Source organism: Apostichopus japonicus, chromosome 3, assembly GCF_037975245.1.
Source record: "Apostichopus japonicus isolate 1M-3 chromosome 3, ASM3797524v1, whole genome shotgun sequence".
Lineage (NCBI taxonomy): Eukaryota > Metazoa > Echinodermata > Holothuroidea > Aspidochirotida > Stichopodidae > Apostichopus > Apostichopus japonicus.
In genome coordinates, this window is record NC_092563.1 from 21096703 (window position 1) to 21112234 (window position 15532).

The 15532-nt window shown below is 35.5% G+C and overlaps 1 protein-coding gene across 4 annotated transcripts in view; it reads right to left on the reverse strand.

The window, feature by feature from the left end:
* Nucleotides 1-15532, reverse strand: part of LOC139965434 (uncharacterized) — a 64764-nt gene that overhangs the window by 25353 nt on the left and 23879 nt on the right. The window contains exon 1 of one of the 4 annotated variants that reach the window (XM_071967762.1): nucleotides 12108-13172. The exons of 2 other annotated variants lie outside the window; for them this stretch is intronic. The gene's annotated coding sequence lies outside the window, so the exon portion shown is untranslated. Of the gene's footprint in view, nucleotides 1-2256; nucleotides 2356-12107; nucleotides 13173-15532 lie in introns of those variants that run through there. One more of the 4 variants, XM_071967764.1, reaches the window with a different exon arrangement.

Here is a 15532-nt window from a genome sequence, read left to right on the forward strand (position 1 = left end):
CACACAGTACCCCTTTTCATCTGATCTATGGACAGATGATACATATGTTGACCTATCTAATTACAGTGATTGAACGATGATATGATTCGATACAAGTAAGTCAGTGCGTACCTATAGTGATGTTTTGCTCCCATATACAGGAGTGTAGTTATAAGCCTTACAACGGTCAATTTAGAGTCTAATGAACGCAGAAAATCGTCTCCAGCTCATTTACATACACCAGCAAGATTGGTGGAAGCAAGATGAATATTCATTTACTATATATCAGCTAGATGTATAATGTAATCATGTTCACGGATATCAGAGAAGTGAATGACATATGTACTACACTACATATATATGCTAAGAACCAACGACTATCGGTGGTTATTGTGTTAGGACATGTACGTGTATTTGTTGTGTAGGCCTATAATGTGGAACTGTTTGAATGGACAATTTGTCTTATTTTGGGGTTGAAGAGGACCGGTTTACACAGGAAAGCCCGACGAGCATCAAAGTAACTCAGATAGCTGTAAGGTTGAACCAATATTATATCCTTGCATATAGTTTTAGAATCACACCGTAGTTTCGCTATCTACCACATCAAACTGGGTCGAACTGGGTCAAAAAGCTTCCATTTTATGTACAGGTCTTTCCTGCAGGCTCGAATACTATATCTATATACACCGGAGATTAAAAATACAAAAACGAATATATCACCAACCAAGTGAAACGTGAGGAGGACTGGAAAGTGGCGATTAAAGTTTGGCAAAGGGTGACCATCAAGTTGGGCGGATCCTTCTAGCATATTTAGGGGGTTATTCTGATGCCCCACCAAAGTACATCTTTTCATTCTGAGGGGGGAAACGGGAAAATTGATTTTGTTTTTTGGTCGCCTTTTGTGTACACGCCTTCTTATGGTAAAATCCATTGTGTTGGTTTAGTTCGTCTCAAGTGTAACCGGATGACGAATGGATAATCCAACACGGTTAACTAAGGGAGCAGAGTCTGAATCATTTAACGGGAATTACAGGTCACGAAATCCATCGTGAACCTTCTCCGGATTTACCGGAATCATACATGCGAGTGCCACATGGCAGGTACAATAAGCGTAGGCCTATAGTATTATAAAATTATCTTACTCTGAAAATGCCTCGTACACACACACACACACACATATATATCATCATATTATAGGTGACTTCGCCTAAGTTTATAAATAGGCGATCTATGTTGGTATAGCCATATCGTTGTTCCTATAAAAATTTAAAGTTTTCGCAACTTTGCTCCAAAAGCCCCCCCCCCCCTAAAAAAAAACAGATTATTTCTTTTCAGGTTCGAAAATTTTCTTCGAAGGACTGAGGTGTATTTGCACCAGTTTGTGGAACAATCAGAGCAAAATGCAGTTTGCTAGGTCCCAAATTGTCTGGATTGTTTTAAAATTTAAATATCATTTTAATGTGGAAGTTACTGGTGGCACTCAGAACTCAGTGAACTAATGTGGAACTACACATTGACTTACGATGCATATATTAACAAAATTATAGTTCAAATAAACGAATTGTAACACATGATCAGAGGACACGCGACGTTTAAACAGACAGTTCACGTATAGTGACGTCACACTTCTGCGGTCTTCTTCAATGACGTACCCGACACAAAAGGGGGAAACCCCCAAAACCGCGAGTGTGTGTGATGAAGTTCCTTCTTGCATGCGGGAAAGACTGATAAATGTGAACTCTGATATAATTGGAAAACTCCATAACGCATAGATTACAAATATATGATAAGTAAAACAGCTTTGGATATTGAACCCAAATAATATATTTAATAATGGAATCCCACGCATTAAATGAATGATTCCGGAAGCGACGATTTCCGCGAAAATTCGATTCGATTCGTGTAAGTTTGGGATGTTTCTACGAATCATGTACGATTTTACGACCCGTGTCTACGGCTAATGAATACCTATATGTGATAAACAAGGCGGCATTTTGCACCTCCAACCAATTAAGAGTATCACAGCATCACACATGTATATACGGTAGGCTATATATATATATATGGCTTTAATGCATGGGAATTATTCAAAACATTTCAGTATAGATAAATGGATATCACATGATGAGCCTTCGAACACCATCATGCAGTTGGGACAATTTTCTAATGCTAATACCACTCTATACTGTACTCCCAGATCTAGCTTTAAAGCACTCGTACTAGCAGTATGAACAGTTCGTTACCTTAATCTGATAGAAACATGATATTCATACTGACCATACTGTACTTGAAGAGGTACAGGAAGAAATGGGTGTCGGACACATGTACGGACACTTGACCGAACCCGATAGCCTGGAAGAAGACAATTCAAGCCTCGTTATTATTCAGCTAAATGAGGTGAATTATATGACCTGTTTACAATTCGCTTATCACATTGTATGATATAAACAACACACCTGACTACTCTGGATGCGACCCTCGATGTAAACTTGTCATTCATAACAAACTTTTTTTTTAAAGCATACACTCGTTGATACCATGCCTATATACAGGAATGCTATACGGTATTGTTACACAATGGGCACACAGCGAGGTCTTTATTACTTAAAAAAAGTTTATATATACATGTATATATAGCAATGCAATAACAGAACAATAATAACACCATAGTAATATTCAAAAACAAACTACGGGGGGGGGGGTGGGTGTTTATTATTGTCAACAAGGCAAACACATGCAACTGTAAACATATAAACTACGCGTTGCTCTCTAGAAACATCCCATCGACTCTTTTTGTATATAAATAGGCTTACTAAACTAGTTAAATAAACTAAATCCAATTCCCCAGTTATACTCATTTTTTCCCACCCTCGATTCCCTTTTCCAACACACCAGTTTATCTATCTGTCTGTACATTTTTTTATACAGTGTGTCAAAGTCCCACGCACTTCCCTTCTCTTTATTGCTCATATTATGCTCCTTTTATAACACTCGGGACTTTTGTATAATCGACCGACGATAAAATGACAACACAATCGGACAGACTATGATTCCATAACAAGGCAAGTCGGATTCTTCCTATATATTTAGTCAATATATAATAATAGATTGAAAATCTCATTCCTGTAGCAATCGATTGAAATTTGTCAAGTTATTATTTGTCAGAATATATTTGTCAAGAAATTTGTCAAGTCATATTATACTCAGGTACAATTAAGGAGTAAATGAAGACCTTTCCGTTTCACTTTTAAGTTTAAAAATAGCTTCAAAGTTGTGCTTCGAACCGATTTAATGGTTTAATTGTGATACTGTATATCCATTAAACTTAAAAGTATAAAAGTAAAACAGTTCTGTTTTCGTTACCGGTTCTGAAATTCACTGTATCAGGATGCCAACACGTGAACTGAATTATTTACTATAGATATCAATTGTCTATAATTTAATGGTTGAAATATTTGTTATGTAACTTGCAACGTATACGTTGCATCCTTCTTCTGATTACATCGATCATGGAGTTAAAAACAGACCTCCATGCATCGATGCACAGTATACCATTTTAAAACGTCTTTAGCAAGTTTAACCAATCCGTCAAAGTTGGTTGGAATTTCATCTTGATAATGTTGTACAGCCTTTAATTAATTTTCACATATCCATACTCCATCTTCTTTATCCGTTAGTATATTGTAATATTTCGATGCGACTTGTTCCTTATATGAACATTGTAACATGCAAGATAATTATGATTCTGATCAATTTACTCCAAAATTTTCACTTGGTGAAATATGAAACAGTATCATGTCACCTTTTTACAGTTAAATTACGAATAACGGCACTTTAAAAGTCAGTGTTAAACAATAAATTTTCAACTTATTAACCATAACTTAAACATACTTAGATGAACAGGTAACGTGTAAAGGTTTGACGTGACCATATCGTTTCATCTATTTTAGACATCAAGTGCTTGAAAAGAGGCTGGACTAGTTGATAGAACATATAGAGCCATATCAACTCTAAACAAAGAAACCGATCACCAGATCACCAAATAAAAAAGACTTCTGTGAATCTTAAGTGACTTGTTTACAAATATATTATAAACCTTGACGATCTTAAGCTAAGGGAATAGTTTGTTTTAAGATAATTATTTACGGTGATGAAATAATGGAAATAACATCAACATCTATCGAACAAGTCTTGTAACAAAATGTTGGGAGCCTTCTAGACAGTTTTATAAAAACACACATTAAAATTGAATATCTTGAAAGTTAAAAACATGTTGTCTTTTTCTGTTTCGAACACATATAAGATAGACATAGAAACCAATCCCTTAACGAGACTATATACTGTTAATGAAAATGCCATCCAATGAAGGTTCAGCAAAAAAAAAAAACCGACAGGAGGTCACTGCATAACTTATAATACCATTAACATGGCAATAGTGTGCACCTTTAAACACCGATTAAGGGGGTAATATTCCTACCATATTTAGTTAACTGAATAATGGCGCCTTTTGATATGCAGCGCAAGCGGTGAATGCGCCGACCCTCACAAATTTTCCCATCCTCCAAAATTAATTCTCGTTCTCGCCTGAGCGAGCCAATATAAAAGGGGTTTGACTCTCCTCAGAGAATATGAAGGGGTAAAAAGAAAGGGGGGAAGAGGAATGAACTTTGATCTCAGCAAGAGGAAACTAACGAATATGCCCGGGGCTTTAGCTTTTTGGTGTACCGACCGAGCTGGGTAATATTATCTACATTAACTGCCCCGCTAATCCTCTTATGGAGGTAATGCTGTTGTTATGTGAAGGGTTTTAGGGATTCTTATTGCTTTGTAAAAAGAAAATTTGGAGGATTTCTCCAAGGCATTATATACATGTTATTATAATAACCGTTTTTTTTTCTTCTTTCTTTTCCTTTTTCTTTTCGTGCCACCCATACTCCGTGAGGCAACATGGACTCCATTCCGTCTGAGATGACTTCGCGTCTAATGTATTTACAATAAGGAACTATGGCTTACATGGCTATAGAGTTAATGTGGTAGGCTACATGTCCTAAGGCACTCAATTCCAATACACAAAAAGGTATACAGAAGAAGGCGGCACTGCAGTAGATGTAAGTTTCCAGTGAAAAGTACTTTCAACAGACAAATGTACTTTCAAAAAGACTTATATTAAGTGTAGCGTGCACACATAAGCATAGCCCTGATAATGCCAAAAGCTCATTTACATATATATTTACAAAGCACAAAGCTTGCTACAAAATTTCCCTTCTTTATTCGAAACGTTCAAACAATGTTTAAAGTTTGTTGTAAATGTTTTAAGATTTAATCTATGTAAGACTTGAGGATAGCTTATTTGCATATATAGTATTTAAAGTATTTATTTAACAATCTTGCGCATGATCGCCATTTTTAAAGCTTATATAAAACGAGTATTACTCAATATTTGATAGTTGTGCGTAAAATGAGCGTTAAATAGTAAGTAACTATACATATATCATTGCATTTAGTTCCAGACTTACACTTTTAAGTATTAATCACATGGAGGTAATGTGAACAGGAAATTTTAAAAACTCCATTTTCATTTTCTTTTATTGTTTTCAAATGTTAGAGAGGTATAGAGTTATGTTATACCAGTTGTACTACTTCAACTGCATGTGTCACCATTCAATATGGTCATTGAAATGAGTGGACTTAAACCATTATTTTCTTTCCAAGACTAATGACGAAACCAATCTTTGTCTTCAAACGAAGATTTTCATTCTTGTTGAAGCTTTCTAAGTAGCAATTGATAACCGGGTATATATGCATGTTAGAGACAATCATCTATAAGTTAACGACAAAGATGTTGATTGATATACCGTTTAAAACGGATAGGCTATGACTAACTTATACACTACTTCAACGATAGGCTGCCTTGGCTTATATATGTAACACGACGCAGTTCAAGACTTCAGAACATACCTCTCTGGACAGTGTTAAGATTACGCTGCTATTGGAAACAACATCCGATATTGTCAACCTAAACTTGATACAACAGAAGCAAGAAAAGATAAACATGAATTTTTTAATTTTATATTTGTCGCCGAGCAATAAGAACCCGGTCTATAGCAGGCAGTAACAGACGAGAAGACATTGGACTGTGTACACGTATATTTCACTGATTAAACTTCAGTTGACATGACAGTTTTCAAGTGGTATATTCAGTTGTCATGTTAATTAATCATCCAGTTAATAAACATCCGAGATTGTATGATTCACGCTTTGTAATAGCTCCGTCAAAGATTAATGAAGGAAACCGGAAGTAGCCTAACATATAAATATGAAATCATCATGAATGTAATGTGTTGCTGTTTGCAGGTCACCCAAAAAGTGTAGCTTTATATATATATATATATATATATATATATATATATATATATATATATATATATATATATATATATTACATCTTTTGATTGAATATTTGCACGTCTGGTTAACTTTCTGATGTCACAACGGCTACATATACACACATATCCTCTCGGCTTGCACGGTAAACCAACTGTGCCAGTTTACCCAATTTTAGATTGAAAATAAATGTAAAGTGTATTGTGAATGCAACATGATGATACCAGAGTGATAGGTTTATCTAAAGCATAGAACCATAAGCGTCTTTATAAGTTTTAAGGTCATCCAATCTCCCTTTCTCACCCATCACCCCCCCCCCCCCCCCAACACACCGACCAATGTGCTCATCATGTGGACATTGCTCCAGAGTTTCCACAAGTTTTCTGACGTGTGACTTTTATCAATCTGTATTTTAAGTCCTGGTGAGTTTTGAACGAGATATTTGAAATGACGAAACACGTTCTCTGAGTGACATCTCAACAATATTTAACAGCTTGACTACTCCAGGGACTATTTTTTTTCTTCTTTCTTTCTTTCTAGCTGCTTTATGGGTCCAAACTGATGACATTTAACATTCATAAACTGTTAATTTGTCTGTTCAGTTGTATAGATCTTAAAATTGTCTTTCTCTCTTTAGACATCATTTCTGTATTATGTAAAAGGGTTTATGATTCAATGGACACGGTATGAAATTATCCTTATCATGCCCAAACTACAGAGTTTTAAATTTACTACACTGATACGTCTGCTGGAGGAATGATAAGCCTCTAAACTATTTATACACACATATAAATCAAAGTAAGATTAAATTCAAAGTTATTGGGAACAAAGTTTTGCTCAATTCCCTGTCAGCAAAGATACACGTTTGTGGATATCAATTTTATACTTCAGGTATGGTGCAAACTTTTAACATATATGTAGGCAAGTGTGTGTGTGTGTGTGCCATGGTTGTTCGACGCAATTGGACGTACATACACGTGGTTATAAGAACTCAGAATCTTTTGCAATATATGATTTGTTACTTCTTTATGATAATAGAATCTATGTAAATGCCAAATCTTTAGATTTTCTTTCAAAAATGGCAGAGTGAAATTCTCTCGGACCCGGATGTATGAAGTAAAGCTACTAAGTAAAGCTTACGGCTTATTAATATGGCAAAAAGGACGCCATTTTGCTTCATCATCGATAAAGAGACTAAGCGCACACTAAGTAGATAGGCCTATATATGTTGAACTGGTACTTTACGCACCACAATTCTCAACGTGTTGAAGATGTGTGGAATACAGCATGGTTAGCTGTCCAGACCGTCGTGTGTGTAAACCAAATATGCGGTCGTGGTTTGCCACAAATGGATGACTAAATATAGGAATATTTTTTTAAAGAAAAGATGTAACTGGTACATTGCGTTACAAACGAAAACCTAACAAATTGTAAGTTTAGAATACTCCAGAATTCACTAAAGAAGTAAATATACTTTCATACTCACATTTTTGATAACTCCAAGTAAACCTTGGATATCCCAATTCCTAACAGAATGATGGTTGTGAAATTTGGTATCACTTGAGTATAGTACAGTTATAAGCCACGTGTGCTGGTTTATAAGTATTTATATGAAGTCTATGCACTCTGACCAATCATTGGAAAGGATAGACCTTCAAGTACCCAATACCAATGTACTGTAGTAAATATAAATTAAGTGAAGTTAAGTCTGTAGTTTAAAAAATATATATATATTTACATTAACGGAACGAAAAATCCACACAGCATAGTGACAGGTGTTGTACATGAGTACCGGTAAATATTTCCATGCCACAAAATATATAAATATTTGTCGGTTTTCCAAGAGTCAAGTTGTATGTATGTATATATAATTTAAATTTGTCAATCTGTCAAATTAACACACAGATCAGCTTTTGCAGGTTTTTATCAATAAAATATAAATAACTAATCAAAGAACGGCCGCATCATATCCGGTCTATACAAACGGTTGCGTAATAGTGCATTACGGCAAATACCACGCAAATAAATTTAAGACTAATTAATATATAAGACAACATAACTTAGACATATTTCTTGAAATCAATTACACTTTTGCATAGTGTATATAATTAATGAGTCAACCTTGTTTTGTTTTGTTTACCATAATCGGGGGAATCTGCTAGAATCGGCTAAATCGGTTATACGTTCTACTACACGACCTTGATTTAGGTTATTTAACCCCTAATCATGTTCGTATTTCTGCATCTATGTATATAGAGGGTTGAATTTGTGGAGTTTGAGGGAAAGGGATGATGTGATGGGGGATAATGGTGGGTAGGGTGGGGGGGGGGGGGGGTTGTTGGTTACTATGAATCATCGAACTAACCGAATATACATTTAATATGCTATATTATACTTGGAAAGTATTGGTCTATTTACTGTTTTTTAATTGATATACATTCATACTAAGTAGAGATTTTGTATTGGGGGTATATACGTGATGGGGATGCAAAACTTTGTAGGATAAGAGACATCGTTTTGAGAACCTTAAATAAAAAATCTACACTCTGCAAGAACATATACACGATTAAGCTTACTTCCCCCTTTTCATCGAACTGGCAACCTTTCTCGCTTAGATTTAGATTAATGCATCTTGCGGATAAAACTGTCGCAGTTCAGATATACTTACATGGTATATCATACATCCCAGATGTGCGCATGCTCTGTGTGGTCTATCAGTAGTAGGCATAATTGTGACGTCCTTTTTTATGTAACACGTAATGACATTTGATAAGTGAATTAATGCAGCAAAAGAAAGTTGATTTATGCTTTATCGTACCCCACCCCTTCTCTATCGCTGTGAGCAAGATGAATACATTTACAAGTGCATTTGAAGTAAAAACAAAAGAAAGGGGTTTTGTGAATTACAGACTAGTTAGAATCAGGATTTTTTCTTCGCAATATTTTCTTCACAATATTCAATACCAACATTCACGTAAAAACTCGCAACTATTTATATTGAGTACCGTACGTAATTGTATATATGTGTATATTTTGTTTGTAGTGATTTATCGGTAAAAGAATATCAAATTTGTTAAAACGCTAGTCTATATATTGTTTTTGCATAGAGTATCGGGTTTTATCGATTAAAACTTTAATCAATAAGATAGGATTTCTAATCCCAAGATAAGCGTTTCAATCGATCAAATCGCCTTGTACTGATTTGTAATCTACTATAATGTGTTTAGTTGGTAACATTGCCTTCTATCGACTCTGATCTGAATTTCGATCCATTGCAATAGACTCGTAAATTATGAAGCCAATATCTTCTATTGATTTTGCACTCTATTTTCAATCTATAAAAATTAAGAATCTGCTCCAGCATTAAATCATGGTGTATGAAAACAGACTAAAGCACTGAGTCTATTCATAGAGATGCGATGCAGGTTGTTCCTCGCGACCGCCACTTAACGCCCCCCCCCCCCCCGCCCATACTCCTCATGGGCAATATAGAAAGTAATCCTATCGTCTAACCTGTTATCGTATAATTATAGCCAACAGCTTCGTATTATTCAGGCATGTATGTATATTCCACTCTCTATAGAACCACAATTTCCTTGGAAGACCTCTCTGTCAGTCTCTGTGCAGCAGTTCACCCCCCCCCCCCCGTCCCCCACCAAAGTCTGTCTAATTCACCAGCCTTCTATACATCCTGCCTCATACTTGCATCAGTTTTATGCATGACACAATACTATAGAGTTTATTCTTCCTGCACCGAATTAACATAAATTATAACGACTGATAACTGTGGAATTTAAATGTTTTAATTGCCATCACATATGTGTTGCCTTTCTATATTTAGTATTAGTCACTTGTGAAATCGAAAAAATGAACTTTATCTAAATGAATTGTCAAATCTTATTATTACTGAATAAAGTACCGAAAATTGGAGCAATTTTAACTCTTGTTCTCAAGGCTGTTGTTATCACTGCATGTGATTATAAGTTTTCAATCTTAATTACACTTGAAACCTATTGGTTTGTTTTTGGTTTGCCCGATATGTCTATATGCTTACCATATTCCCCAATGCTACTTGCTTTGTATAAACTCCAGGTCGACTCATTAATGTCAATGAGCTACATAGTGACATCATAATTTCATTTAATATAAAATTTAGTGTTTTTATAAGGTCAATCATTATTTTGACTGTTTTGAAATGTAGATATCGCGTTCGAGCTGAAAACAGTCAATGATTTTTTTAATTTCTCCTCTCAGAACTGAGATTTGGCCAAAGAGACAAGGCACAAAAATTTTTTTTGAAACTTCAAAGGATCAAAGTTAAACTTATCTTATAGTTACGTAAGTTTCGTTCCCTTGACGGAGCCGGAGGTATGCAACTGTTAAATACAATATCTTCACGTCGGCTATAGATACATTATTAACAAATACATTATAAACAGATACATTATAAACAGATACATTATAAACAGATACATTGCCATAAACTAATAACCTTATTCAAAAAGTGAATGTGACTCCAAAAGAAGGATTTTTAATCTATAGTTATAGATTGGTCTGCCCAAATTGCAAACAGTTTTGAATTTAATTTCTTTTCTACGAAATTGAACAATAAAGGATTCAAAAGTTTGCGTCCAAAATACTCAATGTGTGTTCACATCTACCCTCCCCCCCCAGAACACCGACGTGGTTTTCAAGGTATCATTATAAAATAAGCGAAATTTAAACTGAATACAAAGAACAAATGTCCTCCAAATGGTTGTATACGGTAAATGGCTTGGGGTACTGCGTATATATGCCTACGCTATAAATAATTTGTTATGTATGCGGTGACGTGATACATACAACTCAAAATTAACAGTATACATTTAAACATAACCATATAAAAAAAAGTATAAATTCCCTCTGTATATGAATATTATTTAATTGAACAAAAATCAAGTTGTAATGGATGTGGATAATATGGATTTGGATAATATTTGGTTGCAACTTAATATGCAGTCTCTACAAGGTATATAAGGCAAATTCCTTTACCCCGGACAAACTCGACAAACGGTATTATTAGTTTCAAGAAACGGTTACAACCAATCAAAAACGACACAGGCTTCAACGCAAATGGTTAAATCATTTGACAAAATACAAATTGCTACGTTTGTTTCAATCAACGTTTTTACCATAAAAAAATAAATAAATATAATACCATATTCAAAGCTGTTACCCAAATATGGAATGGAATATTTTACAAATTCGAACCCATGTCATCGGTTATTGTACTCAACTCGGTGAAACTGAAAAATATCTTCTTTTTTCTTCTAATTTCTTGTTTTATTTCCAGAATGTAAAACAATGTGTTCTTCTATGCAGCGTTCTATAATTATGTAACCTGTACTTAGTATTCAAATGATATAGGTCGTTACAAGAAACACTTTGCTAGAACGCTAGAAACAAAATCTGCTCTTATCTTCGTCTATTTTCCCTGCAATGTTTTGCCGGCATAAACAGCAATTCTGGTGAATGTATTTTGTCAACTTACTCTACTATAAGTAAGCTGAAAATGTCACAAGCATACATATATGTGCATACATGTTAACTATATAGTCAAGTCAAGCTATACACAATATAGTATTTATAGTCCAGGCCAAAATAGTGTTGCCTATACTCTTTATACTATATATATATATAGGCTATTGTTTACAACGGTACCCTACTGCACACTTTTCTATTGATCATATGCTAAGTAATCTTACCTGTGTTTACACGTGGTGCCTGTAACGGCCCCTATGGTGGTAGGTCTTGACTCAAGTAAATATCCAGTTTATACAATTTATGAAGCACGTCTCTCGGAGGTAAATTTCCAACGCACGAAAATATTTTAAAAAATCCTTCCTGTACAACCAAGACAGTCATAAAATATATAAACGTGTGTATACCAAAAAAAAAAATCTACAAATCTTTACATGACTAAAGGATCAGTAATATATCCAAGATAAATCCAAAACTGAAAGTGACGTATTCTTTCGTCGAAGTACTATTGTCCAAATAGAAAAAAGGAAGAATGAGGGACTAAAAGAAACGAGGAAAAATAACGAGTCCTGACTACATCCTGTTAACGATAATCGTGGTTTGTACACATGATATATGCACTGCCGCAGACAGGGCTTCTGACACTGTTATATTGTTCCAATCGAGTCACTTTATTCTAATATACAAATGTTTGTTTAAGCGGTGGTGTTGCAACCCTGGACGCCTTGATATATATATTTACTTACAATATAAAGCAAGCTATGGGATCACTCTGGCGTCAACAGGGGCATATAGCTCTTTTTGGGTTGTTGTTGTGTGTGTGTGGTTTTTTTTTGGCCTGGTGCCGCAGTATATAGACTACCACCATATATATATATATAAATATATATATATAGTGAATAAGTGGGTGACAACGACGGCATGCACGGGAAAAAAATGATATAAGCTTTCAAGTTTTCCTTCTATAAATGAAGAATGCACCAGTAAGATACCTTTCGTAGAGAAATGCTGAGCTCCATTTGGAAAGGAAGCTAAAACATAAAACTGGTACACAATATGTTTGTTCGCGTTTAAATACACAAAACAGAGCGATTGCGTTGGAAAAAATAAAATGAACACATTCACACAGCAACTCTGGCTTACACATACACTGCTTTCAAATCATGCATATGTTGTTTTGTCGATCAAAACAGAACAATTATCAGTGCAGCCGCGATGATACGGTTGGCTAGTGAAGAAAAATAGATCGTAGCTGAACCTCGGCATTTGACTTCTCGTATGGGACTAGATTGGCTTTTTGCTTATTACAAACTGTGAGCGAACCTTGTTTTGGCACCGGAAACCCCTAAATCGACGACGTACGTATTTTGATTGTAAGGGTTTCAACAGAGGGCAGTGGCGCGTGGCAAAAGCTACGCGAGTCTCTGATTGGTAATTCTCTCAAAGGGTTTGCTCTGATTGGTCAAAGATCGATAAGAGCGCGATGAAAAAGTGTGCCTAATCAAACTTCCCATGCGACAATACACTATACAAACCGCACACAAACACGTTCACTATAGTATATATATGGGAGAGACGAGTTGTCAGCAAAACTTGACATATTTTTCGGGAGGGGAGGGAGGGGGGGGGGGGGGCAGATTTTACTTTCTAGTGTTCTGACATGAGACTCTTGACTTCAATAGGTATGAAATGCGACGAATTTGATAGGAAATAATCACCGAGTTGAGTCAATAAACTGATTAGAAAAAAAAGGAGAGAGAGAGAAAACAAAACAAGTCAACATTAGCACAGGTGTATAGGACTTTTATCTGACGGTATGTAACACACTACCTTTTCGTTTGCTAAGCGCGTTTGCTAAACGAATTGTTTCCAAGATGTAATCTCTTTAGCCTTTTTGTTAATCTTTGGGGCAGTCAACCTTCAGTTTATAAAGAACAATCCGCTCAAATACTAGCACATAGACCTACTCTATACACCCCTACTCCACCTCTCTTTACGCTGAGATCGAACCGGGATAGCTTTTACCTGTTACCGTGTGGCATTGTAACTTGTCAACTGAGAGAAGGGGGAAATTAATACCCAGCTTTAATGATCTGTAAATAAATAGGGCTGGCTATATATTTCCCTTCTCATGTCACAAATGGAAAATATTATAAGTAGAACAAAATATATTAGGTCGTTCCCTTTCTGTATAAGTTATAACGTTGTTTTGCTACGAATGAACCATATACCGTCCAAAGAACTTGAAAACTGTGGGTGCAGGACAGGGCGGGGTGGGCAAATTTGTCAAAAGACAAAATATACTGTGGCAGTTGGATAAAAAAAAGGTTATTTTTCGTGGTGAGACCACGTTAACGTACTGTTAAAAGAAATTATGTTCCATAGTTTGGCATTCGTTAAAAACGAAATAAACCCTCGTATTTTGCAAGAGACATGCACGTTGCTACAGTAATATTCTTCTAATACGATACATCTGTTAAATAAGTATAGTCAGAGAAAAGTTTCCAGGAATTTGAGGATGTTTCTCAATTAATTTTCATCCCGAACTATATATGTTGGCGTACATATTGCATGTATGTGGTTGCTTTTGATCGAGGGCGTATCACTTGTAGCCACATTGATAAATAACTGTTAGGCTATATACGAAGTACAAGCCTAATAATTGTTGGTCGTGTTAGTTCTCGGCATGGTGAGATTCCTTTCCTTGAACCTTAACACTATACTGCACGGCGAAACCATTATGAAATAAGACGAAATAAATGGTTGCAAAAACAACTGGCAATGTTCTGGCTTGCTGGTAAAAAATTGCAACTATAATACTCATTATTTTTTTTTTTAATTCCTTCCATAGGTATACCGAACAGTCGCGGAACTGGTACTACTATAAAGTGCCAATTGTGTCTAAGTCAATGTAGACACTGACATGCCAGGACAATTCGAAAAGTCTGGCTGAACAATACAGGATACTAATCCAAAGGGATGCATAATCGTCTAACATAAAATGGGTTTTTCGAAATAAACACTGTAGGTGTAAGTAAAAAGGTTTTCATAAAGGTTTTATCAGGATGAAAACGGATTTTCGTTGTCAAATTCATTGAAAATTAGAACGGTGTCACTTTCGTCTCAGCTATGTAAACTCTGGAAACATAGTTCGGAGTAAGACGATGACGTTTGCTGGTGTATGGATTACCACCAATGACGTCATAGGAAGGGCGAGGCCAGTAAATTCCCTTTAATATACAGCTAACAATAAGACATATATCATACCATGTTGGAAACAGTCTTCCCCTAAACTAGGGCTACGTTACACGCGTAATAAATCTCCTTGTAGGCCTACAAATATATATGCATACGTTCTCATATCCATTTTTTAGCATCGCAGCTTCTAATTAATATAAATTAACTTACAGAACGATATGAAATAATTTACGTTAGTTCAAGGTTTTCTTTTTTGGGGATTTTCTTCTAAGATGCACGTTGAAAGTGACCCGGCCCACTTCACATCTCTGCCAGCAGGTTCATCCATTAGAATAGATCGGACACACACACACACACAATCTAAACATACAAGAACGTTAGGAAAAGTTAACGGAGGTTTGTATTGTTAACTGGCTGAGGATCATTATGCTAACCGTTTTTAGACAAGGAA